At 35.0% G+C, this 24,804-nt stretch overlaps 1 protein-coding gene across 1 annotated transcript in view; it reads left to right on the top strand.

Moving 5' to 3' along the window:
- The window catches only part of LOC123709348 (putative polypeptide N-acetylgalactosaminyltransferase 9), a 154,610-nt gene continuing 129,806 nt past the window's right edge, over positions 1 to 24,804 (top strand). Inside the window, exon 1 of the mRNA XM_045660606.1 lies at positions 1 to 133. The gene's annotated coding sequence lies outside the window, so the exon portion shown is untranslated. The remainder of the gene's footprint in view (positions 134 to 24,804) is intronic.

Below are 24,804 nucleotides of genomic sequence, written 5' to 3'. Positions count from 1 at the left end.
ATTTTGATGTGAGTTCGAAATAGGTTATGTTTAGTTTAAACATTGTTTGTTGTGATTATTGTGTTGATTCTGTTCCATTTAAAATAAAGTTAATTGTGTACATAAACTTTAAAGGCTGATTAGCGACTCAAAGGTAAGTGGTAAAAATATTTTTTGATTCATAATTTAACTCATTTTTAAACAATGATACGATCATATTACCAGTACCTTTACGTAAGTCTTAATTAGTTTAATAACATTACTAATCTGATATAGTCGGTTTGATAAGGGTTATTAATTTTCAGATAGATTTCTTTTAATAAACAAATATATATACAAAGGAACGTACTGCGCGAAAAATCCGTTACACATTAACCTAAAATAGCAATGTAGTCTGCCAAAATTCGATATTATTTATACAATATATATGTACATTCGAGATATCAACATAATATTTTTATAAACAGTTTTAATTTCTAGATTTTCAGTTAATTTCTTAACATTAAAGAAACCGACCCAATGAATCTGGAAATGGAGTGTATATTGAATGGTTTTGTTTGAACTAATTAGTTCGATTCAATGTGGTCTGTGTACAAACGATAGACGATAGCACGGGCTAATTTCGCGGTGATACTCGAATGTAAAGCACATTCAGTGCTGTTGTGGTTTATTGTACAGTAGCGGAACACTACAAATTGCCACTCGTTTATTACAGTGCAATTGCGTTTGGGAAATTAAGTTAAAAAGGTCAATTCACTTCTTAGTTTGATTATTAATTTTGCGCTTAGTTTATCGTTTTATTGCTGATAATAAATTCTTAAATCATTGTATTATAAAATGTTCGTCCGTGGCTTCAGCGTGAGACTTTTATCCCTGAGGTCTTAGATTCAAATCCCGACTGTACACCAATGTTCTTTTTGTTTATATTTCTATTCCGGTGAAGGAAAATATTGTGAGGAAACTTTAGGCCTAGAATAGGTAAAGAGGTGATCAAAGTATGCCTGACATACCGCAGACTTTTTGGGTTTAAGGCATGCCGGTCCTACCTACAAGTCTACTACGAGTACTTAAGACCTAATGGGCTTTGTTGTTTATTTATATAACAGCAATTTCATATATTAAACCCGGGCCATTAAGAACATGAAGCTGAAAATAATTTCTTACCACGTTTAATCAGTAGAAAACTATAATTTTATCTTAAAGCATTCTGCTTTTGCGGCGTAGATATCACAGTTTCATAATAAGCGACTTAGCCAAGCCGCGATCGTGGCAATGTCGAGCTTCGTGAACTTTGACATACAAGCATGAACTTTCGAGTGGTTTTAATATTTTAGTTGATTAAATTTTTGATGTGAGCGGGAATAAGTATTCTTATAATTTTTTTATCTGTTCATCTTGATATATGGCATTCTTTCGTAAGCAAGATTGTTGTTTAAATCGTAAGATCGTTGTTTTTAACTGATTTCGAGATGTTTGGTTAACGCTAGTACATGGAACATTTCAATGGTGCTTAAATATTATTCATCTGGATTATGTCGGGAACAAGGAGAAAACTAGAGGGAGAGAGGGAGAAGTCTATTTATCAAGGAATACCATTTCTCGTTGTCATATGTATCAATTTAAATAACATATTTAGACGGACCGAGCAGTGTTGGCCTAGAGGCTTTAGCGTGTGACTCTCATCCCTGAGAGTCAGTCGGGTCGTACGATCCCCAATGGAATTTCATTCTTCGCGCTCATTTAACATTCACCCGAATGGTCAGACCTAAAAATACTGTAGCCCCCTGATTTTTTTAGACGGACATAGTTATCATTTCGTGGACGGTAAATAATTCAATCGAATAGCGAGGAATACTGTTCAATTTAATATATTGAAGAAACACATTTTGGACACGATTTGGGCCTTGAATGCGCTATTACACAATATCTCAAACGGACTTGAATATTTATGTACAAACTTCAGTTGCGCCTTTGACATCCAATGGGCAATAATTAATGTATTCTGATTCATTAAATAATTATATTGCCAGTAATAATTATATTTAATTGTATACATACTCTATTTGTTAATCTAGACAGTTCCTTATGCGTAACTTTTAATTCGATTTGAGTTCTTGTATAATATTTTTTATTAATATTATAAAGAACTAAGATTTACGATAGGTAATTGGTGAGTTAACGGATTTAAAAATATCTCTCAGCATATTTATTTTGAAAAATATATAACAAAATTTTAGCGCGTTTTAGCAGTTTAGAATTTACCATAGTTAATTGAAGATCAGATACGAAACGCCAAAAACCGTTTGGCTATGCTAATGTCTCGAGGCCGATAGCAATTCAAAAACATTCGAGAATGCACCAAAACGACCGCGACGAGCAAAAACCAACGGTCCGCAAAATTTCAAATGGCCGACATGACATGGATGTCTTATTTTCCACGTTTTCTTGTTGAACCTTTGCCGAACGTAATAAATAACGACAGAGCGTCTTGCGTTTTTGCATGGCCCTCGAGTTTTAGGCATCAACGTTTTGTCCTCATTAATTATAAATTCTGTACGCGGACGACACAAAGCCATCACATAATCAGAGCGGAAAAATTTGAAAGCTTCCTACTAAGTTGGATAAATGAAATTAACAATGCAAATCGAACTAAACGACTCGAGAAATCGAAGTTTCAAGAAAAAATAAACAACTTATTATGCTACGATAACATGCATATTTGCGATATTTTAATCACAAGGCTGTGCCTCTTCCGTCACAGATAATGCACGGGATCTGTGGACCCCGTTAGGCTCCATATGGTATTTTTATTTTGATCGTTTAATACCATAATGATTTATGTTTCATTAAATCATCCAAATATGCAATAAGTACAAAAATAAAACTCTATTTGCCTTGGTCACGGCATCACACATGAATGGCCGGACCGATTCCGCAAAATCTTATTTGTTGTGTTTGTTATTGTCAAGAGAAGAAAAAAATAAGGAAATTGCGCGGGAAATTATAAAATTTAAGAATACTTAACTACCATATTAAGTAATCAGACTTTTGTTACGTTAGCAATTTTTTTTTTAACCTTATGGCCTTTGACATAACATTGACGTGCTGCAAATATCGTCAAATGAAAAATTAATATCGTTTAAAAAAATGCTTCTATCGGAGTTATTATATTGATAAATATAATATATAAAATAATTGCAGTCGCTAATTGTTTGTGGCATTAATCTTGAAAATCTATGTTTTTCACATGGTTATATATCGCCTATTCCCATGTCAGAACACTAACAAAAATATTTATATACGCGCCAGAAAAACAAAGAAAGAATGTTGTATATCGTAAAGCATTTTTAGTTAATTATACCAATATTCATAGTTAATACAGGACCACGCCTGTCAAGTCCGCTAGTATGGAATAAAAAATTAATAAATAATATATGATTTACATGTATTGTATATGTACGATTATATTGATTCTCGTATTGCAACGTTCAATTTGCGAGTTACCTATTGAAGTATCTGCTAGTCGACATAAATAAGTTATTTTAAGACTAGATTGCAGCTTAACTTGTACTAAGTTTGGAATAGTTCCCGTGGTATGGTTTCCGCTGATACGATCAATAGTTTAGTTGCAACATGACCGTCTCAATTTCAAGGAAAACTTTTAATTACTTTCTGTTCGGTTTTACAATTCTTTGTTTCTCTTTTATTTGGATTAATGTATGTGGTAGTGCTTGTTATATGTCACCGATGTCTGGACCGATAATTGTGTTGTGTGTCACAAAAAATCATGTGTTGTTAATAAACAAAGTTTCATGTAGTGTTTTATCGTACCCAAAATAATTAGTCACCTATGCAATCACTAATGCGTCTGAAAGCCTTTCCCCGACAACCATTATCCGTCTATCATTTGTATCTATGGTAATAGGTAACCATAAATAACAGAGCATTCTGTTATTTATTACATGTGTCAGATAGGGTAGTAATGTTTGATCGTTTTGATAAAGCGTACGTGTTGTCGGCACTGAGATTACTATTTCAATTTTTGAAACATATTTTTACTGTCAGTTTCCTACGGTTTTATCCGCATCCATTTAGTACTGTTAACATTATTTTTATATGAAATACCTCGTTACAAAGTATGTATTTAGATAATGTGATGAGTAAACGATTTCGGAAAAAAAAATTGTTTTGGGACAAATTTAATAAACGTCTCAAAAAGCAATGTTTTTATTCATGATCCGTTTCAATTTGTATTAGCGTGTTGTATAGCCTTAAGCCTTTCTCGATAAATTGACAAAGCAATAAAAATATTAATTCCATCAGGTAGCTTCTGAGCTTGGCGCGTTCATCCAAACTCTTTATACTTTATGACGTATTCGTTTAAACATAATAAGAAGGAGGTAACTCACCTGCTCACACACTCTGTAAAAGCAAAACCGATGCTTTTTACAACAGGTATTAACTGGGCCGGACGCTCACTGGGTGTTCCCGGTTGTTACCGCCCATGGGTACAATGCCAGAAGGCTCGTGAGTGTCTTCCTCTAAGGGATTGGTATGCTCATTTTAAGGACCATGAGTCGAACTGGTTCAGAAGTACCTCTGGCAGCTGGATTTCATAATCATATGTCTAATCTAGTCCGTGTTTGTTTCCTATAATTAAGGCCTAAGTTTTGGAAGCAATGTCTATTGAATATAGGCAACACGGGGCCCTGCTTGGTCGTTACGTACTTTATTTACCTCTCATTTGCATAACTGATGAATGAAACTGCCCGTAGTAATGAATTTTATTAGCATGTTTAATTAATGCGTACCGCGCTAATAAAATAGCGTAGCGTAGCATATTTTAAAGATTTGTCTTTGATTTATAAAGCTCTGGAAATAAAAAAAGTATTGTTGTACTACAGAAGCACTGTCGCAGTGCATAATTTAGACCGTAATAATAATCATTAGTGCATAGATTCATATTGTATGTGTTTATATATAATGAGAATAGTTATTAAGTTAGTATTGTCTTTTTTTAACATAGCTTTTACACATTAAGAAAACAGTTTTTAAACGGATTGAAGCTATGTATTATTATTATAAACTTATAATTATTTACATAATTTTAAATTTATTTTTTTCCGACGTTTCGCGTGCTTTTCAGTGTGCGTGGTCACGGTGACTGAAGACAAAAGGTGTTCAATGTCAAAAGTATCACAGCTGTAAAGAAAGTTGTGTTATCTGTATTTATTTCCCCGGAGTTGATATCGACTAAAAGATGAAGGGTTTTTGCGAAACGTCGGATACATTTAGTAGTGGGAGTGCCATGCTGTTGCTTTCGGGCTTCAGCCAATCGGGCAGGCACGACCGGGGCAGTACCACTGTCTCACAGAAAACCGGCGTGAAGTGATGCAATAGGTTCATCTTATTGTACTCGCGTTTCGTGCGGTGAGTGAGACTCCCGGAGCCCATCAATTCCCCCCTCCCCCAGAATATGAAGATGCAGTTTAAACAGAGATTACCCCAGGGGGGTACCACACGTTTCCGCTGTGGAGAATCCCCCTCTGAGCGTCCATCATCGGAACAATCAGTATTCGGTGGTGGATGCACAGGCTGCCCTTCGTATTCTGGGGTGGGCAAAAACTGCTCAAAAAACTATAAGTTTCGATCTCGGGGCAAACGGAAGAATTTACCGAAGGCATCCCCTTCCACGCTCTCAGTGGACTTTACCAATGTTAGGGGGCTCAACTCTAATCTTAACGCGGTTCACTTTCACCTCGAAACTGCGAAGCCGGCCTTATTCTTCCTTACTGAGACTCAGATATCCTTCCCGGCTGATACTTCCTACCTCTCCTACCCGGGGTACAAATTGGAACATTCATTTGTGCCGCGGGCGGGAGTTTGCGTGTACGTCAGAGAGGATATCTGTTCTCGTCGCCTCGGGTCGCTTGAAGGAAGGGACCTATCTAGCCTCTGGCTGCGCGTAGACTGCGATGACCATCCGCGATTCTACGCATGCCTGTATAGGTCCCATAGCGGAAATACCGAAACTGAGCGACTCATTGAGCACATCCAAATGGCTACAGATTCCCTGCTCGAAGGGGTTCCTACCGCTGAAATCGTGATACTTGGCGATTTTAACGCTCACCATGCCGATTGGCTCGGTTCGGAAACCACCGATCACGCGGGAAGATCCTTTCACGACTTTGCTTTAGCTTACGACCTGTCACAAATGGTCCCTGCGATTACGCGAATACCAGATGTGGATGGTCATAAACCCTCTTTGTTGGACCTTCTGCTGACCTCACATCCGGAGACCTATCAAGTCTCTGTTGACCCGCCATTGGGTTCATCGGATCATTGTGTGGTCCGGAGTACTGTGCCTACTACGCGCCCTCCTCGGCCCCGTTTTTCGGGTTGTCGTCGTATTTGGCACTATCGGTCAGCAGATTGGGATGGGATGCGGTCTTTCTTTGCGTCCTACCCTTGGGGGCCTATGTGCTTTTCGTCGGAAGCTCCAGATTCCGTCGCTGCCTCTGTCGCCGAAGTGGTTCTGCAGGGCATGGAACTTTTTATTCCATTCTCTGCGGTGCCGATCGGTAGCAGGTCACAGCCCTGGTTTAAGCGTTCTTGCAAGGCGGCATCGCGTCGAAAGCGAGAATGCTTTAATGCATGGGCGGAGGCGGCGATATCTCGTGATGCCAATACCAGCGAACATAAAAAAGCATATAACTCAGCCTCCAGGTCCTTCAAACGGGAAATCGCTAAGGCAAAGTCAGAGCACATCGCCAGATTTGGCGAGAGATTGGCCCAACTCCCTTCTGGGACTCGAGCCTTCTGGTCTCTCGCCAAAGCTGTACAAGGGAATTTTTGTCAGCCATCGATACCACCGCTGCACAGAGAGGATGACTCGCTCGCCCACACTGCGAAGGAGAAGGCCGACCTCTTGGGCTGTCTCTTTGCGTCCAACTCGACTTTGGATGACCGGGGGAGATCACCACCGGCGATTTCGCGGTGTGATAACTCAATGCCGGAAATCACATTCCAGCAACGTGCTGTTCGGAGAGCACTATCTTCCTTGGACATTCATAAGTCGAGCGGGCCGGATGGTATCCCTCCAATTGTGCTGCGTACATGTGCTCCTGAGTTGGCTCCGGTCCTGACGCGCCTTTTCCGGTACCTGTACTCGCTCGGCACTGTCCCGAAGTGCTGGAAGACCGCTTCGATACATCCGATCCCTAAAAAAGGCGATCGCACTGATCCATCCAACTATCGCCCAATCGCAATAACCTCCTTGTTCTCCAAAATAATGGAATCCATTATTAATGGCCAGCTCTTGAGTTATCTAGAGGGCCACCAGCTGATTAGCGATTATCAGTACGGCTTTCGTCGTGGTCGTTCAGCTGGCGACCTTCTAGTATACCTTACTCATAGATGGGCAGAGGCAATTGAGTCCAAGGGGGAGGCACTAGCGGTTAGTTTGGACATAGCGAAAGCCTTCGATCGGGTGTGGCACAAAGCACTGCTCTCGAAGCTACCAGCCTACGGGCTTCCTGAGAAATTATGCGACTGGATCTCCAGCTTTCTAGCCGATCGGAGCATCAAGGTCGTCGTCGACGGAGCATGTTCCGACCTTAAACCCGTGAATGCTGGGGTCCCACAAGGCTGTGTTCTGTCCCCGACCCTGTTTCTTCTGCATATCAATGACATGTTGCAACTTAGCAACATTCATTGCTATGCGGACGACAGCACTGGGGATACTCTTTACACTGGCCGGGCAGGTATTTCTCGGGCAGTTGTCGATGAGTACCGGAACAAACTTGTGTCTGAAGTCGAAACTCTTTTACGTGGAGTCTCGGACTGGGGTAGACTAAACCTAGTCCAATTTAACCCCAAGAAGACACAAGTTTGCGCGTTTTCCGCGAAAAAAATACCCTTTGTCGCTACTCCTCTTTTCGAAAACACTCTTCTTGAAGCCACAGCCAGCATCGGAATACTTGGCGTTGACATATCGAACGACGTTCAGTTTCGCGGTCATTTGGAGGGAAAGGCTAAATTAGCCTCCAAAAAGCTTGGTGTGCTCAGCAAGGCGAGACGGTACTTCACTCCGGGCCACCGCCTGCAACTCTATAAAGCGCAAATACGGCCCCACATGGAATACTGTTCTCACCTCTGGGCGGGGGCTCCCCAGTACCAGCTCCTTCCACTTGACCGTATCCAACGAAGAGCGGTTCGAATCGTCGATGACCAATCCCTCTCCGAGCGGCTCGATCCTTTGGCGTTGCGTAGAGATGTGGGGTCACTCTGCATCTTCTACCGCATTTACCATGGAGAGTGTTCAGAGGAGTTGTTCGGATTAATACCTGCAGCTGAGTTTCAGCATCGGACGTCGAGGCAAAATACAAAATTCCACCCGTATCACCTCGACGTCCGACGTTCCACGACTGAGCGTTTCTCAAGGCAATTTTTGCCGCGCACCACCGCTATGTGGAACCAGCTGCCCACTGAAGTATTTCCGAACCAATTCGACTTAGGGTCCTTCAAGAAAAGAGCGTACAAATTCTTAAAAGGCCGGCAACGCACTCGCGAGCCCTCTGGCATTGAGAGTGTCCATGGGCGGCGGTATCACTTAACATCAGGTGAGCCTCCTGCCCGTTTGCCCCCTATTTTATAAAAAAAAAAAAAAAAAAAAAAACATATCCCTTAGGTACAAAGAAACTGAGTACTTGAAGCATACTTGGTATGACCCCTGCAAGACCCTCAGTACATAGAAGACAACTGTATGTTCCGCCTGGTATCCAATTTATTGTACCCCACCAGCCCTAAGGCAAATAACGTTGGGTACATTAAAGGATATGAGGGACGCCATACAGTATATAAGTGATATATATTATATAGGCATATTATTATTTTTATTATTATGTATATATATTATATAGGCTAGAGGTAAAACTTTCAGCCCTTAGATGTTTCGTGCGTTTAAATCCACCCCTCCAATGGATTTCCCTTTCTTTGTCCGTAATTCACACTTGCTCTTACCCTGTAGAAAACCAGATTCATGTCATAGACTGCAAAAATGTATAATGTGCATAGAACACTGACAATACCTGACTATCAACACAAATACAGTCTTTACTGTTATATTATTAATATTATCCAAGTCGTGTTGAATAAACATTCTGCAAATTTTTCTATGCACTTCGAAACACAACAATATTGCAGTGAATTTCCAAGATGTAACTAATAAGAAATTATTTTCCATAATTTTTATGCAATGAGCGCTCTTGTTACTTTTATAGAAAATGCTTCTAAACAATAAATTTTTATAAGGCGTTAATTTTGTTTGCATTTTCTTCCCGTTTTATTCAATTACACCCTATTATCTTAGTGCCTTCATAATTGAGAGTGGATGCTCGTGAAGATAAAGGGATATTCATTCTGAAGGATACGTATATTTAATATAGAAGGTTTGTTCTACTATATGGAAGATATTACAACGTATAGTTTGTTATTTTTTTCTTAGAATGAAATAAGTATATCCTTAGATCTCTAACCTTATAACAGCAAGCAAGATACGTGGCCTTCTAAGGTAAATCTACTGGAAATACTACAATGTGTAATAGCAAAAATATGCCTCGACGCTATCTCAGTATCAACATAGGACGTCAAAGCAAAATAAAAAAAAATCACCCGTATCACCTCGACGTCCGTCGTTCCACAGCTTAGCGTTTGTTAAAGCGGTTTTTGCCGCACGCCGCCACTATGTGGAACCAATTACCTACTGAAGTATTTCCGAACCAATTGACCAATGTTACATAGTCATCATAATATATTCATAAATATATTTTTTTTTAAACCAATTGTGTTGGTTACCCTTGATGAAACTTTGTAAATTTAAAGAAGAGCGAAGCTTCCCTGTCACAGGTCTCTGACTTACTAGGGAGGCCTCAATCTGAATTCTATTGTACATGTAGCTAAACAAATAAAGAAAAAACATAATTGAAATTAGGGTCCGTCGAGAAAAGAGCGTACAAATTCTCCCGGCAACTCACTGATCTAAAAAATAGATCTTAAAATATAGCAATATGCATATGAACTTAAAGAAGAATTTTATTCTTATATAAAAAATTATAATATTTCTAATTATATACATATTAACTCTGCAACTATTGGGGATGGGTGTCGAATGCAAACAGTCGCAACAACAAACTAATCTGAATGAGAATGGCCCAGGGGATATCACAAGTGTCCAACAAAATAATTTGATTCGACGTATACAGTTTTAGTTAGAGACATTATAGCAAACGGCAAAGATTGTATATGTTTGGCTGTCAATGCTGATTTCTATAGATCAGGGGGCCTGAGAAGTGCTATGTAAAGGTATATATGTGAGTATGCTATTTTTCTGAAGGTTGAATTGGTAGGGAATTACTTCATTGAGCAGCTCAAAGTACAGGAATAGTACCTTATACGAAGTAGACCGGAACCGCGTTGTAGCAGAATTCTCGTAAAACCGTTATTTTTTAATGGAAAAACTAGGAACAGGAATTTTACAGTTATTTAGTTTAATTTTATATCAACACAATTTAAACAATTTAACGTGAAAATTTACGCAAATATAATTATTGACTTGACAAATCATTATAAGTTTCACACTACAGAAATATAACTTGAGACATTTCCGCGTAATAGGGGGGATTAGTGTACGTTTTAAAATATTTTTAGTGCGTTGAAAAGCCGTCTTGAGTCGTTTCATAAAATTGGTAGGAACTACTAAAAATAACTTATCTAAAATTAAAGTTGTAAGTAAGGCAGTTAAAATACTTAAGTAGTGTGTCGAGGATGTAGGCGACGCTACACAAGTTTTATGTGCGAAGTCGAGATAAGAATACAATATTCTGACAATGCTGGTTAAGCCTCGTTTGTTGGAGTTTACATGAATATGCTTTTGGTCTGCCGAAATCAAAATTTGATCTTTCAATACGTTTTTAAGTGTTAAGAACTTAAGAATATTTTACATAAAATCTACAGTAATGTTTTTTTTAACTTCTACAACTAAATTACATATAACCAAAGATATGAAAGTATTTTATCTTTGATTATATAAGACGAAAGCTTGTTTTTATTGAATTCGTTCCTGTTTTGGAGCCTATTCAAGAAATAATTTTTCATATAATTCTAGTGACTTTGAAAATAAAATTATATATACTTAGGGTTTAAAATGTTTTATATATAATAATTAATCCGTGAGAAAACTTTGATAATATAACTCAGAAAAAATAAATAAATAGGGATTAAATTTTTTATCGCGGAAAATATTGAAAATAGATAGAAAAAGAGACAGAAAGAAAAAAATTATTGTACACAATATACAGGATATTTAGGTAAAGTAAATTGCGCTGGCCCCCACACTAGGATTCCCTGTGTTGTGGGCAGCCAGTCTCTTCCGTTTAACATATAAACTGTATTTACCTTCATGTTATCTACATAACACAAATTAATATTTAAACTATTTTTGCACGATAAGAATATTTTCTGTATCAGCATAGGACAGGTTGACAAGATACTCTTTGTGATTTTTAGTAAGTGTATGTAATGTGTTTTGAAATGTTGGTGATAATTTTGTTTTTAAGGAAGTGGTTAAATATGAAAGGGCCTCGGAAGGAGTGAAAGCGTTGGGCGAGAAAAGCGCTTTTTGGGTTGCTTATATTGCGTTGTGTTTGATGTGGTGTGTAGGGTGTTTGTTTCCAAAAAAGTCTGCATATTGCTATTAGCTATAATTGTCTAACAGTTATATGCTTTGTTTCTTTGAACAATTTTGAAGCTGAGTAGCGGAAAGGTTTCCTATAGGATAGATGTGATGAACATAGTTATGTAGAATAAATTTATAAAGAAGTCCGTGTACATATTACATTTATATTAAAATTAAGAAAGACCGAATACTAGTACATATAGTGTAAAATGTAATTTCTAAAAAAAGTTTTTAATTATATTTTTTCGTGTATTAAAAATTCTTCAAGTATGTTTTGTTTTTTTTTAACTATAACATTAATCATTTTTTTCTCACTTCCCTTAACATTGTCAAACTTATGACTAGATTGTGCCTGTATACTTTTCGTTATAATGTTCCTGAGGTTGGAAAATCATATATTAATCTAAGAATAAACATGAGAACGAAAACATATCAAACCGACGTTGCTTACATCCAAAACCTAACTAGGTTCTGATTATAAATGTAAGACCAAGCACTGAGTATGACTACCGTATGTCAGAAATTTACCTACTACTACTACCATGAGTTTTTAAAATAAAGTAATAGTAACTGAGGCAGACATCGGAAGTCGTATTAAAAAAAATGTAAATCCAGACTACATTAATATCTCGTTAATTCGGAATGATAATTTCCCCATATACCATGATTAATCTGATTACTAAATAGCAAAGCTTACAAAAGTTTAATAACCAAAAGCCTAACAGTTTAAATAAATATAAGGTAATTCAAAAGCCGGATAACCACAAGTAATCAATGGAGCGCAATAATTGAAACCATTGAATATTTTTTGGGAGTGCATCCCAACGGCAAACCGAATATGAATATAAATTAAAATTAAATCGGGGTCGTTTGTATTTTAATTTATTGTTTTGACTTGGTAATGTTTTGTTTGCTTTAAGCTTATTAAATATTAGCGGCCTGTCAAACTTAGTAAGGCATTTATTGCTATAGATTTAGGGTTTTCGTTTTTAGTATTGTCTTTTGTTAAAATAGCTTTTACACATTAAGAAAAACAGTTTTTGAACGGATTAAAGCTATGCATTATTTACATAATTCTAAATTTTAAATTTTTTCCGACGTTTCGCGTACTTTTCAGTGTGCGTGGTCACGGTGACTGAAGACGAAAGGTGTTAAATGTCAAAAGTATCGCAGCTGCAGTTTTCGTTTTTGTTCACCATAATTGTTGCATATATGTATTTATTTTCAATTGTATTCATTTTTGAAATTGGTGGATCTCGTGCAATCTTCTCCAGTGACATCTCGAAGAGTTGCCATCATGCGAAACTCATTGGAGGATCGTTGAAAATTAATTGATATATCGTTTAAGATGTTTAAGATTTTAACGAATCAGGTTGGTTGACCCTACCTTTGCTAAATTTAAATTTCGTGTACTCTTTAGATACCCCAGGCATACCAGTTGTACTTCCTTTTAGCAGAACGTGTTTAGGCCAATACTCACCAATATCAAGATTGTGCATTCTGATATTTTTTTTGTAATTATAATTGTTTTGTTGAATATGTGTATGGTCTCTTTGTGTATGTCGTGTTTGCCTTTAAGTGCATGTCTCATTAAAAATTGTATTTTATTGATTATAACAGAGAAGCTGTGTTTGTCATATATCGAATAATTTTTCCTGGACAATTTTTATAAAGCTAAGTATATATTATATATTTTTTTAAATATTTAAGTAAATCCTTATTATGGAAACACTGACCTAAGTAATAGAAGATCTTATATAAAAAGCAAGTCAGGTTTATGGTGTATCAGATTACAGAAAACATAAAAAAATGTTATGGTTTCCATAAATTCAATAGGTTATGCGTAAAATCGCATTAAAATTACATAAAAGAAATTTTATTTTAAATAAGTTTTTTTTTATGTGTAACAATGCAAGCATTCATTTTTTCATCATGACTATTTTAATTTCACTTCATGTTAGAACCTACCTAGACGCCATGATGTCATTGAGAATCCACTAAAATTAAAATATTTAAAAAATATTATTTTTTATATTTCATTTAATCTACAATTAAATTTCAAAAAACAAACTGAATAATTCAGTAATTAACACAATATATTATATTTTGGCCACACACAATTTCAATTAGTGTAAACGATATCCGTACAGTGATTTATTAAATGAATTATAAATCAAAACTGGCATGATAATAAATGCTGAGCCATCCGATAGGATAATTTAATGCCTACAGATAATTTTAATATGAGCTTAAAATAATTATTTTTGGAATCAATTTTAGTAAAATAACGTTGAAAACTCAGTCTACAGGGAGAACCTTACTTGGGATGCTGTATTTAGTCAATTAATAATTAAATCCATCCATAAGTGTGCAATTATTAACCCTGAGGTCGTGTGTTCTAATCTTGTGGGTGGCGTTGTGGTATCTTTGCAAAAACACTTGCGCGCACTAGCCACCGAGTTCGAGGTGTCAGGCACACAGTGCTGATTACCTGTTCTTATAGAAACCCTTTATTTTTTAATAAATTATCATATATGAATTTGAGTCCAGTCAGTCAATTGTTATATACGTTAAATGTGTGTATGTTAATAGGAAATCGTTTATTAAAACCTAAACATAACAATCATATATTCTGTTTTTACATATTTAACCTACATAGTAATAATAAAAATAATTGAAAATTAATAAAAAGAAAATTAAAACAAATTAAAAAAGTTTGACCCTCTGGCCCTTACCTTAAACGCTGGCAGCATTCGTTGAAAAGGGAAAGCACCAGGTCTGAGGTCACTGGTATTATCTACCAGACGCCAACTTAAATCTTTAATTAGCACCTGTGCACTTGAACAGTTGTTTGTTTACGTTATATTAATTATTTTTCAAATAAATAAATATTAATTAATTAATCAACATCTCTTGATCCGGTGATATATTTAAGAATTAAAAACCTATTGTTTAATCTATGAATAAGATTATATATAGATCTTTATTATTTTATTCAAATAAAACAATCTTATATACGAAACACTAAAAGGAAAGGATCGCTAATATCACAGTCAAAAAGGGAAACTCTTATCCAGTTCCATTCAAATATAATCTTTATTTTTAGTGAGTCGTAAGGAGCTGTTTTGCATACGCTGTGTAGGTATCACTTAAAATCTACAACACCCTATTGTGGGTATAACATTCTGAATAATAGGTTTCTCCAGACATGTGAATCGTTTCCCCAACAGGCTTGATTACGCCGCTGGATATTTTAAAGACATTAAAACCATTATCTAGTTGCTTGCGATTTCAATACATAAATGATAAATGAAAAATAATGTTTCAATTCTTACGTTGGAAAAATCACTATGAATTATGATTTTTCGAGCTCTTCCAAGCAAACAAGAATGGTTATAATTTCTAAATTATGTTCGTTCTCCGACAGTCGTATACTATGATAAAATGAATATCCCTTTTAGGTCTGGGCCTCACATTTCTGTATCTGTTTCTTGATCATTTGTTAATATAATAGAATAGTAGGTGATCAGCCTTCTGTGCCTGACGCACGCCATTGACTTTTTGGGTCTAAGGCAAGTTTTCCTCAAAGATACGAGTAAATAATATCAACTATAGTTTATAGAGCTACATAACCTGTATTATATGAGCACACCCCACGTACATACCCCCACATTAACATCATCATACGATAAAGGCGAAATAGGTATTACCTACTTTAATGTTTTTAACATTTTTTATTGATTTTTTTTCGTAATTCTTTGAACTTTTTTATATATATTTTGTACTCCATCTTTGGCTATATCTTTAGTATAATTGTTTTATACCTAGTCCAGCCATAAGTTTTGTTACTGATGATAATTTATTTTTTAAATGAAGTATTGTAATATTATTGAAATGTATACCTACATATTTATTAAAGTCTCAGCAAAAAATAATGAAAAATAATATTCTATTCGAAATGGCCACCATGGTTTTCAAGGAAAATGTCTCCACTGCTTGCTCCAAAGATTTTTTAAGGGACTCAATGTCGCCGTGTTGTTTAGACCATGTCCTCTAAAACTGACCATAATTTGAAGTCGAAAGGGTTGGTTTCTGGGCTAGATGAGCTACAGTCCTCAGCTCTAGTAAAGTTCGGAAGTTGGTTGGTGCCTTGTGATCAGGTGTAGTTTTTTGACTCCTTGATAAGACACGCCCCACCAAACCATCACTGACGCAGGATGATGACCACGTTGCACCTTTCCGACTACTTGCAGATTCTTTAGAACTGTGAGCGTACACTTTATCATTTTGCTTATGTGTTCTCCAATCTTGAAAAATTTTTCATCGGTAAAGAGGATATTTCTGCATATTCCCACAGAAGGCGTTTGGATCAATCCACTCTCTGTAATTGTAAATTGATTTAGGGCATGTCCTGCATATCGAGGATAAGCACCGAGCTTAGGGTCTTGTTTTATAATACGCGACAGAGTCCAAGTGGGAATCTTCATTTCTCGCGTTAAATTTTTTGGTTCCTAATGGGGTTACGACGAATTCTGCCTTTAACAGCATTAAGAGCCTTTGTAGTTCTAACAGCACACGGCCGCCCCGATCTTTTCTGATCTTCGAGAGACGAAGTATTGTTGTATCTGTTGATAGTACGATATACGAACATACGGCTGATACCAAGCTTTTGAAGTATCTGGAATATGACCAACGGCTATTTTCTTTATCATTTCATTCCATACTATAATTTGATAATGAGCAGGAAAAAATATGTGAAATGGCGCAAAATCTAAAGAAGTTTTTAAAATAATATACGTGTTCCACATTCAAAATAATTAAAAAATTGAAAAAAGAAAAGTTTTTATGTAACAGCATTTATGGCCGGACTAGTTATATAGGTTATGTTAGCTGTAGGATTACCAAATAAATAAACATTTTTAATATAACAATTTAAATTACTTATTAATTACATTTACTAAGCGGTTACATGTTACTCTATATTGGTAAACCTACCTATACTTTACTTAAGATTAATTAACGTTTAATTATTCAGTCATTAAAAAGGATTAGTTTGGGGATACAAGAGGTTTCTTAGAACATTATGGGAAGCCATTGAAATTAATTAACTTCAATGGATAACGCAGTTTTTGTTGCGACACCTGTGATCCAATTATATGTATATTTAAACCACAAATTAACCTAAAAGGGGATATTAAAAACAAATTTTATCAAAAACAGAAAACACCATCTTATTTACGACAGGTGCTTGCGTTATTTTTTTTACAGTTTATATGATTGCTTATAAAACAATCCTTTTCATTTAAGTCGTAATTGCACTGTTTTGAACAAAGTGTTCATTGTTCTCGTTCTGTCAAATCATATTTACATTGAGACGGAAAGAGACAAAACAACGCTTTAGTCTTATGGTTTTTTCAAAGGTTCACCGGGTACTTTGATTTTTGATGACGCGTTCTGCACAAAGATTTGGTGCTTTGCCATAACACTTATTAACTCTTAAAGAATCTAAACACATTGGTACTTTAATGGATTTCAACTGCCATATTATGAAAAAAAAAAAAAATATTGACTTTACGCAGCATAAGTGTAACGAATAATGTAAGGAAGTAATTGTACGTAAATAATTGAACGTAATCCTCAAAATAACACAAAAAATTTTAGGATACGTTTGAAAAATGTGCTGAGTAAAAAGTTGGCTAAATTGGCAGTGTCAGGGGTAAATCGTCTCATACGGATAAATACGCGCCTAAGCATTTTTTTTATTATCAAAGCAAAAAGGGAACTGTCAGTGTAATTTTGTGTCTGTTTTTGAAGTGAAACTTTTTTATCGGCGTTGGAAAAAAAAATACCGTCACATTTTTTCGTTACGCGCCATCTTCCCTACCACGGTTGATTCTAAGAGATTCGAAGCCATGATAGTAATAATTATATTACAATTAATGTAATAATCTTAGTAGTAATAACCTAAAATTAACTAATTATATTATTTGTATTCATGTCTATGATAGTAAAAGCCTTTTGTTAAACTTTAACCAATTTAACTTTATTTAACCAATTTCTGTAAAGTTGCATATAGTAAATAATTTTTGAAAAATATGGTCATAAAGAAGTTCCACACGCAAACATTTTTTTAAATAGTCGGGCAAACTACAAGCCATCCATAAAAGGCAGCTTCTGTAGCCAAGTTAGTGGGTAAAATGCTGGTGTTTAAGGGAGGATTAAGTTAGGTCTTAGTTCTCTCAAGAAAGACATCCAATGAGAGCCGTAGCCACACATACAGCTCGATCGTGAGAAAAGCTGAATTCTTCTGGTGGGTGATCATAATCTCTGAAGATCTGTGTAAGTCCTCAGCAAGGCATAGTATGTGTGCTGGTATTACTTATCTACTTTAATGATAAATTAGGTCAAAGGTTGCCGCGATTATTTATAATATATATATATATATATATATATATATATGCATTCTTCATTTATGTATGCTTGGCAAAATAATTGTATAGTTAAACATTACTCTCTCAAGATATTTTGATTAAACTACTGATATCTTGATAAGATTAACGTGCGGTGCAAAGGTCACATCGTTTGTGCAACAGTTTTTACTACTTTACGAGCCGGTAGTTAAAAAACCTACAATTAATATCAACAGAACAAGTCTTTTTTAAGCTCGAAATCAAAATTCTTGAATATTTATTTATGAAACCGTTTTCGGAGACGTTCGTAAATTAACCCCCAATGGTACCGCCTAATTGTCATAACCATACCAGCTTCGCTTCTGTTCTAGTAGTCCGTAGCGCTGTTGTCACAATTTAGGATCGTGAGGTACAGTCAAATTTGAGTAGAAATCGGAAATGCAATTGTAGATATTTGTAATATTATCGGCGCTGCTTCTGTGAAATGGTAAATGTACCAGTTCAAAAGGGTCTTTCACTTGCTTACTGAACATAATTAAATCGTAATACGCAGCTGAATTGCATCAGATTTTATGGTGCCATTAGAAATTTAATGTCTATTTCTGTGACGTGTATATAGTATTATTTTAAAAATAATAATATTCTTATCGAATGAAAAAGAAGAACTAAATTAACGAGAGTCAGCCATTTTCGGTATAATGGAAACATTTTTAGTCACTAAAGACAGCACTTGAGCTTAATGAAGTACGATAATTCATTTTGACGCTTCTAAGGGATGGTCTCTGCTATAGTGACGTAATTAAATTTTCAAGGACGCCTTGATTTTTTAATGAAATTTAATTGGTATAAACTGCTATGTTTGAATTTCTATAGAATTTTGTTATGGAACAAACGGCTCACCTTGTGTTTATTTATGTATTGATTAAAGTTCACCACATCATATTTAATACATTTTTACAGTAGTATATGTTCCAAGTTAAAAACTATATGTTCTAAAATAAAAATATTACGCTTTCAATTTTAGATTTTAATAGAAATTGTTTGCTTAACAATGCAATCCGCAGTTCAGATAGGCACTTAAAAATGCTTTTTTTTAATTTATCAGCCGAATATAATAGCAATCACTGTTTAATCAGTTGTGTTCGCGAAGAATTGGTATGAGAGGTGACTGAACTTCTAGGTTGGTTTTTGTTTATTTTTGGCAAACGGAAAAATGAAAAATTCTGCTGACTTTGAACGTTAGGAATAAATAATGGTAATAAGCTATAACATCGCCTACGGACACGCTCCCAGGAGGCTTGTAACCGAGTTGCCGGGCTTCTAAGTTGAATTATATACCAATAATGGACAAAAAAAATATTTTAGGGCCGGAGGCTCACCTGATGATAAGTGATATTGACAGTCACATTGCTAAAAGGCTCGCAAGTGCGTTGCCCTTTCAGTCAATGCACATAAAACTATAATAAAATATACATCTTCCTTGATAACGCCATGTATTAGTGAAATTCGTACAAAATCCGTTCGGTAGTTTTTGAGTTAAAAGAGTTTAAACCAAAGCGACTGGAGGATTTCAATTTGTAATATTTTTATTACATCGGAACCTTTTTTGAGTATTTCAATATAAATGTATGTATTATATATTTCTATTATTTAGTATTGAAGTTACGTGATATTAAAAATAATTTGATTAACATTCATCAGCCTATAAGCACGTTCTCGTATTCTAATAACCATCGCCCAAATTATGATAAATATATTAATTTTATGAAAATTTTTAATCTCTTATCAGATCCTAAACTCGAAACACTTTAGGTACTTCAACTTCGTTATCATTGAAACGTTTAAAAATCAGGGCTCCCCTGTAAAAAGACCTCGTAAAATGCTCACCTTAACGAGGTTTAAGATAAGCGAGCAATGATAATGGCAGGCCCTTGCATAAAAGTGCTGTGTAATATACAAATAGATAACTTCATTATGTCCCTAATATATTTGGATTTAGGATCTGAAGTAAGGTTGTGTGTTGGAAATTGTAACTTTTACCTTTGAAAGTAATTTAATCTTCATTTATTTATTTAATCTGTGCTATAGAACTGGTTGTAAATCACATTTTCGTAGCGTTTCTAATCATTATTCCTCCTTGTGATACAACCACTAAAAAAACTTATAGGTTTTATTATTGAATACGCTTTGCGACCCCATACGATTAGTCCCAACGTTTGTTGTAATGCTCCTCTAAAAAGATCTCTATCTGCAGTAAACGACGCTTTGAGTACATCCATTGTTGTTCCATCACCAATCATAACAATTGTTAAGTAAAAATTTGTATTTCTTAATCTTGTTTAGTGTCGTTTATTTTTATTGTATTATTTATTTTTCTCTTTTATCATTGTAATGTTTCCCACTAAATGTTGTTCACACATGTCATTGATGCACATGCATGTATTGTGATTTTGTATGTAGACATAGACATAACATTTATTACTAACAAAACACACACAGAGAAACACATAAAATAACAATAACAAAAAATAAATAAAAAGAATGAGAAATAACAATTTAAAAAAAAATGTTTATTTGTGTAATGCGTGTGTGCTGTGGTGGTAATTGCTGGCATAATGCTGAGAAGCAGAGTTGTTCCACAGCGCTGGTCATTTTGTCAGAGACCACAGCAGCTAGTTTGCGCCTCATTCGCAAAAAAGAATAAAAATCTAATAATACAGATAGTCTGTAGAAACAGTGTAAATAATTAATAAAAAAATGTAATTTAAAATAAGAATAATTGTTAAGAAGTAGATAAATAAATACTTTTGGGCGGATTAAAAACTATATTTCGTGAGATTTTTGTTGATTTATAACTGCGACGAAAATTTGATTTTAGTTGAAGATTTCTCATGGGATATTATTTCAATATTTTGTCGCGCTATATTTAAAACTCCCACGAAATGAAGCCGTCCGATGCTGGGGCATGGCGAGCTCGTAACAACTTCTTTATTCTTGTTACCATTACTACGCCAAAGGAGCTTTTTGTAAAGATATTTAGGTTGTTTAGTATATGCTACATCAAATAACAAACATGCCAAATACAATTTTTGTCGACCTTTCATTTTTAAAAAGTTTAAGTTGTTCAAATAGGGGGTGACATGTGACCGAGGAGGTATGGTAACACAAAATCGGGCGCATCCATTTTGTACTCTCTGGATCAACCATTGTGCTCTAGCAGTTACACAAGGGCCGTGCACAGGAAGAGCGTAGGTAAGCTTTGAAAGCACAATGCTTTCAAAAAGTCCAATTCGAAGATCGACACTTAAGAAAGGTCTATTTGAAACATAATCTTCGAACCTCAAATGACTATCAAAATCAACGTCCAGTCTTGCCAACGGGACCTGTACTATAGGCGACAAAGTAACAAAAATTGTGGGATTTAGTCTTGCGAGATCAGACACTTGCTTTCTGGTGCAGATCATAAGCAATTTCGACTTTGTTGGATTTAAGGAGAGTGCGTTTCTATGGGACGAAAATGAAATCCGTTCCAAGTCCTTATTTATTTTTCGGGTGCAGTCATTGACACAGGCCCTATCAACAGGGAGATATATTTGCAGGTCATCGGCGTATAAATGATAGTATGTCGTGTGTTATCTGCAAGTGTTTGATGTGTTTTGTTAGTATGCTTTTTTAATAAACAAATTATCTACCTCTCTAACGTCCTCTATATTAACACCTCTTAACCATATCCTTTCCCTCTGTTTAAGCGTTAAAATATGGTTAATCGTAACTTGTTATTGGGATTTTCTTATTTTTATGTATTTTCGAGCCATTGTGATTTATAACTCTTAATATTAGCGTTTGGTCTTTATTGTTTTGGTTTTGTAATTGTGTAACATCTACATCGTTATCGTTAATTATTAGTTTTTTTTCTTCAACTATTTTAACTTAGTATTTACTTTTTCTTTTTTCCTTACTAGGTTTGCCTGGTAGTGATTGCTTGTTAGGGATTACGCCGCCAGTTGCCTTCTTAAATAAACATTGATAGGACATAATATTTTGAGTATTTAAAAACTGTAACTTTTTCAACTATTCAATAAACAAGAACAAGGTAAACCTAGTGATTTAATACAGAAGACAGTTTAAGTAAATTTTTAAATCTGTGGTGTAAAAGTGACTCAAAAATTACTCCACTATTTTAAAGCTGTTAAATGACAAATGTTATAAGATTTGTTGTTCTTTCATAAGCCGCTTATTTTTGAGATGACATTTACAACTATTGGCCTAAAAATATCGTTTATATGCTTGAAATATATGTGGTGAAATATTTAAAGTAAAACCACTGTTAAATAGCAGTAGCAATACATCGTAAACGGTCTTTATAATCCCACACAAAGGGGCACGTTGGGCACAGTGCTAATGCGCAAGCCCTTAATTACCTTATTACATATTCGTGGCTTCCATTGCGCGTGTCAATTTACCAACTAATTGCATACATTATTGACACTCGAAGTAATATTTTATCACTAAGGAAATGCATCAAATGTTTATGTACTTTAGTGCGATGTTATTTAGTTATGTTTAGTAACAGTCCACTCAAGTAAATGTTTTTATACTTGAAATATGGAGGATCTTATTGGATAATAAAGTAAAATTGATATTTGTTGCACTTTTCAAGCTATAAAGGTAACACCAATTAGTGTAGTAATAAATAATGAGACGTACGTACATAGAAATTATTATTGAAGTTTGAATTTGAATTGAAGTAATTTTTTCCCGAATGAATGAGTCCTTCAACGAATCGGGAGGACCCGAAAGTTACTGTTAAATACGGAAAGTCGCATATCTCGGACACGTTTTGCATTATGATCGACTACGACTTGTTGCAACTTATAATGGGACAAATTTAAGACCTGAGACGGGCTGGTAGAAGAGAAATCGTATTAACGGAACGTACGGGAGTACAACCGCCGAGTAGCTGTTTAGGCCAGCGCAACATACCCGCCAATTCAAGTTGTTAAAAGCCAGCCTTTACCAATAAAGTGGCACCTGAAGAAGAAGGGTATCCCCTGAATTAAGAAGCCTTATATATATGGCTTCTTCAAGGCTGAGCAGGGCTATATATATATATGCCAAAGCAAGCTGGTGATTATTCTGATGTTGGATTTGATTCGCGGTGATATGCTATGCTATATATATATATATATATATATATATATAGCATAGCATATATATATTGGCTGGCGGCGCGAGTTTTGTACCGATAGCCTAGACCCGGCTTGTCTAGTCTTAAGGCAATGAATTATATTAACCCCGTGTATATTCCTTATAACCTAAACCTGGGTGATTTTTTATTCATTCTCTTTTGATGTTACAAGAAAATCAGCAGCTCCGTGAACTTCTTACCTTAATCTATAAAATCACATACCGGAATGCAGATTGCAGGCTGTCCCAATTTGTAGAGTTTTGTAAAGTTAAAAGTTTTCAAACTAGTCTAAACGTGAAAAGTTTCGTTAGAACGGTATCTGTATTTGCACTAACATTGTGTTCGTTACGTTCTTACAATTCGTAACACATTTTAATAAGCTTTGAGATATCATTGCTTATATTTTTGAGCAGGCGTTAGAATTTTAAGCGATTTGAATTTGTATTAATTGCAGTACTTAACCTGTAAATATGTTCACCAGTCGAATCGCGTTTGTCAGCTTTAAGATCCACGTAAACAAAGAAATGGTTTATCAACTTATCTAGTCAAAAGAAGAATAAAAAAGTCATGTTAAGCGCCTATCGGATACCTAATCGTATTGTTAAGCTAATAAGTATGTAGTAATTCACTAGTATTGTCTTTTGTTAAAATAGCTTTTACACATTAAGAAAAACACTTTTTGAACGGATTAACGCTATGTATTATTATTATTAAAATTTTGAGTTATTTACATAATTCTAAATTTTAATTTTTTTCCGACGTTTCGCGTACTTTTCAGCGTGCGTGGTCACGGTGACTAAATTATTCACTAGTAAAAACTAAAATTAGTAAACATACATTTTTTTATGATCTTTTCTAGCATTAGCTTTGATTTGCGTTCCCTAGACAATCTAATTCTAGAATAGATAGATTGTAGCTTAAAAAATAAAGAATAACTTTTTTTTAAACAATTATGTAATTTCAAAAATAACACTATTTTTACAAGTTTAGAATTAAAACGTCCCCTTGTGTAACAACCTTATATAAATAAATAGAAACAATAGATGTTTCTTGAATAAAAACGTTGTGATTATTATGTAAATTGAAACTTTTACTTTCTCCTCTAAATTTTTTTGAAATTATATTTTTTATTAAGATGTCGCAGAAAAACTGAGCCCTAAATAGCTCCACCCATATTAATATTAATATTTTGGGGGCTAAGCCTAAGTGCTTACATTAGAACAGGTATAAGCTCCCAAAGACGCTGGCCTGAGTGTTCCGCGGATTATCTTTTCATGTTCCCTGCTCTCATGAATTTTCACAGGGGAAAATTGACGCTTCGATCAGCTAAAATGAAGATGATATTTACTATATCCCTCTGTATTTTAGATGATGCAATATATGTTAATATTAAACTGATATTTTTATAATACTGCGTATTGTAAAGTGTTTCAACCCGGTTCTAAGTTATTGTTTATTTTGATTTCAAATAATTGAACCAAATATATGTTTGA

The sequence above is a fragment of the Pieris brassicae genome, chromosome 5 (assembly GCF_905147105.1).
Source record: "Pieris brassicae chromosome 5, ilPieBrab1.1, whole genome shotgun sequence".
NCBI lineage: Eukaryota > Metazoa > Arthropoda > Insecta > Lepidoptera > Pieridae > Pieris > Pieris brassicae.
The sequence above is the reverse complement of the archived record's forward strand: the minus strand, read 5'-3'. Positions and strand labels throughout refer to the sequence as shown.